Source organism: Schistocerca gregaria, unplaced genomic scaffold (genome assembly GCF_023897955.1).
Source record: "Schistocerca gregaria isolate iqSchGreg1 unplaced genomic scaffold, iqSchGreg1.2 ptg000357l, whole genome shotgun sequence".
NCBI classification, from domain to species: domain Eukaryota; kingdom Metazoa; phylum Arthropoda; class Insecta; order Orthoptera; family Acrididae; genus Schistocerca; species Schistocerca gregaria.
This window is the reverse complement of record NW_026061816.1, coordinates 473840-477396: the sequence shown is the minus strand read 5'-3', so window position 1 is coordinate 477396 and position 3557 is coordinate 473840.

Here is a 3557-nt window from a genome sequence, read left to right as displayed (position 1 = left end):
ATAGCCAGTAAGAAGTAGTACAACTCAAGTTTTAGGTATCGATTATTGACTTTTTAGATGGCTTTGGTGCCTTGGACATGACCTAGGTCCTTAAGATTCTGCATGAAAGGAGGACTAGCAGCCGAGTTGCACGGGAGAATGTGAAAAGTGTTCATATGTAGTAAAAACCTGAGAAATCCGTCCGTTTTCGTCATTTGTTATCGAATCGGCTTAAAGCCAGATCGTCACATTGGCCGCTCTTCTCTCTGAAACGGTTGTACTTATCGTCTGCAAAGCTATGTCGCGTGCTGCGGTAGGCGGAGACACTGAAACCACAACAGTAGAACACAGATGAAGCTTCTAATTTGATGTAATAGCCAGTAAGAAATAGTACAATTCAAGTTTTAGGTATCGATTATTGACTTTTTAGCTGGCTTTGGTGCCTTGGACATGAGCTAGGACCTTAAGATTCTGCATGATAGGAGGAATAGCAGCCGCGTTGCACGGGAGAATGTGAAATGTGTTCATATGTAGTAGAAACCTGAGAAATCCGTCCGTTTTCGTCATTTGTTATCGAATCGACTTAAAGCCCGATCGTCACATTGGCCGCTCTTCTCTCTGAAACGGTTGTACTTATCGTCTGCAAAGCTATATCGCGTGCTGCGGTATGCGGAGACACTAAAAGCACCATAGTAGAACACAGATGAAGCTTCTAAGTTGATGTAATAGCCAGTAAGAAGTAGTACAATTCAAGTTTTAGGTATCGATTATTGACTTGTTAGCTGGCTTTGGTGCCTTGGACATGAGCTAGGACCTTAAGATTCTGCATGAAAGGAGGACTAGCAGCCGCGTTGCACGGGAGAGAGTGAAATGTGTTCATATGTAGTAGAAACCTGAGAAATCCGTCCGTTTTCGTCATTTGTTATCGAATCGACTTAAAGCCCGATCGTCACATTGGCCGCTCTTCTCTCTGAAACGGTTGTACTTATCGTCTGCAAAGCTATGTCGCGTGCTGCGGTATGCGCAGACACTAAAAGCACCATAGTATAAAACAGATGAAGCTTCTAAGTTGATGTAATAGCCAGTAAGAAGTAGTACAATCCAAGTTTTAGGTATGGATTACTGACTTTTTAGCTGGCTTTGGTGCCTTGGGCATGAGCTAGGACCTTAAGATTCTGCATGAAAGGAGGACTAGCAGCCGAGTTGCACGGGAGAATCTGAAAAGTGTTCACATGTAGTAAAAACCTGAGAAATCCGTCCGTTTTCGTCATTTGTTATCGAATCGACTTAAAGCCAGATCGTCACATTGGCCGCTCTTCTCTCTGAAACGGTTGTACTTATCGTCTGCAAAGCTATGTCGCGTGCTGCGGTATGTGCAGACACTAAAAGCACCATAGTATAAAACAGATGAAGCTTCTAAGTTGATGTAATAGCCAATAAGAAGTAGTACAACTGAAGTTTTAGGTATCGATTATTGACTTTTTAGCTGGCTTTGGTGCCTTGGACATGAGCTAGGACCTTAAGATTCTGCATGATAGGAGGACTAGCAGCCGCGTTGCACGGGAGAATGTGAAATGTGTTCATATGTAGTAGAAACCTGAGAAATCCGTCCGTTTTCGTCATTTGTTATCGAATCGACTTAAAGCCCGATCGTCACATTGGCCGCTCTTCTCTCTGAAACGGTTGTACTTATCGTCTGCAAAGCTATGTCGCGTGCTGCGGTATGTGGAGACACTAAAAGCACCATAGTAGAACACAGATGAAGCTTCAAAGTTGATGTAATAGCCAGTAAGAAGTAGTACAATTCAAGTATTAGGTACTGATTATTTACTTTTTAGCTGGCTTTGGTGCCTTGGGCATGAGCTAGGACCTTAAGATTCTGCATGAAAGGAGGACTAGCAGTCGAGTTGCACGGGAGAATGTGAAAAGTGTTCATATGTAGTAAAAACCTGAGAAATCCGTCCGTTTTCGTCATTTGTTATCGAATCGACTTAAAGCCAGATCGTCACATTGGCCGCTCTTCTCTCTGAAACGGTTGTACTTATCGTCTGCAAAGCTATGTCGCGTGCTGCGGTATGCGCAGACACTAAAAGCACCATAGTATAAAACAGATGAAGCTTCTAAGTTGATGTAATAGCCAGTAAGAAGTAGTACAACTCAAGTTTTAGGTATCGATTATTGACTTTTTAGCTGGCTTTGGTGACTTGGACATGACCTAGGACCTTAAGATTCTGCATGAAAGGAGGACTAGCAGCCGAGTTGCACGGGACAATATGAAAAGTGTTCATATGTAGTAAAAACCTGAGAAATCCGTCCGTTTTCGTCATTTGTTATCGAATCGACTTAAAGCCAGATCGTCACATTGGCCGCTCTTCTCTCTGAAACGGTTGTACTTATCGCCTGCAAAGCTATGTCGCGTCATGCGGTATGCGGAGACACTAAAAGCACCATAGTAGAACACAGATGAAGCTTCTAAGTTGATGTAATAGCCAGTAAGAAGTAGTACAATTCAAGTTTTAGGTATCGATTATTGACTTTTTAGCTGGCTTTGGTGCCTTGGACATGAGCTAGGACCTTAAGATTCTGCATGATAGGAGGAATAGCAGCCGCATTGCACGGGAGAATGTGAAATGTGTTCATATGTAGTAGAAACCTGAGAAATCCGTCCGTTTTCGTCATTTGTTATCGAATCGGCTTAAAGCCAGATCGTCACATTGGCCGCTCTTCTCTCTGAAACGGTTGTACTTATCGTCTGCAAAGCTAAGTCGCGTGCTGCGGTAGGCGGAGACACTGAAACCACAACAGTAGAACACAGATGAAGCTTCTAATTTGATGTAATAGCCAGTAAGAAATAGTACAATTCAAGTTTTAGGTATCGATTATTGACTTTTTAGCTGGCTTTGGTGCCTTGGGCATGAGCTAGGACCTTAAGATTCTGCATGATAGGAGGAATAGCAGCCGCATTGCACGGGAGAATGTGAAATGTGTTCATATGTAGTAGAAACCTGAGAAATCCGTCCGTTTTCGTCATTTGTTATCGAATCGACTTAAAGCCCGATCGTCACATTGGCCGCTCTTCTCTCTGAAACGGTTGTACTTTTCGTCTGCAAAGCTATGTCGCGTGCTGCGGTATGCGGAGACACTAAAAGCACCATAGTAGAACACAGATGAAGCTTCTAAGTTGATGTAATAGCCAGTAAGAAGTAGTACAATTCAAGTTTTAGGTATCGATTATTGACTTTTTAGCTGGCTTTGGTGCCTTGGACATGAGCTAGGACCTTAAGATTCTGCATGAAAGGAGGACTAGCAGCCGCGTTGCACGGGAGAGAGTGAAATGTGTTCATATGTAGTAGAAACCTGAGAAATCCGTCCGTTTTCGTCATTTGTTATCGAATCGACTTAAAGCCCGATCGTCACATTGGCCGCTCTTCTCTCTGAAACGGTTGTACTTATCGTCTGCAAAGCTAAGTCGCGTGCTGCGGTATGCGGAGACAATAAAATCACCATAGTAGAACACAGATGAAGCTTCTAAGTCGATGTAATAGCCAGTAAGAAGTAGTACAATTCAAGTTTTAGGT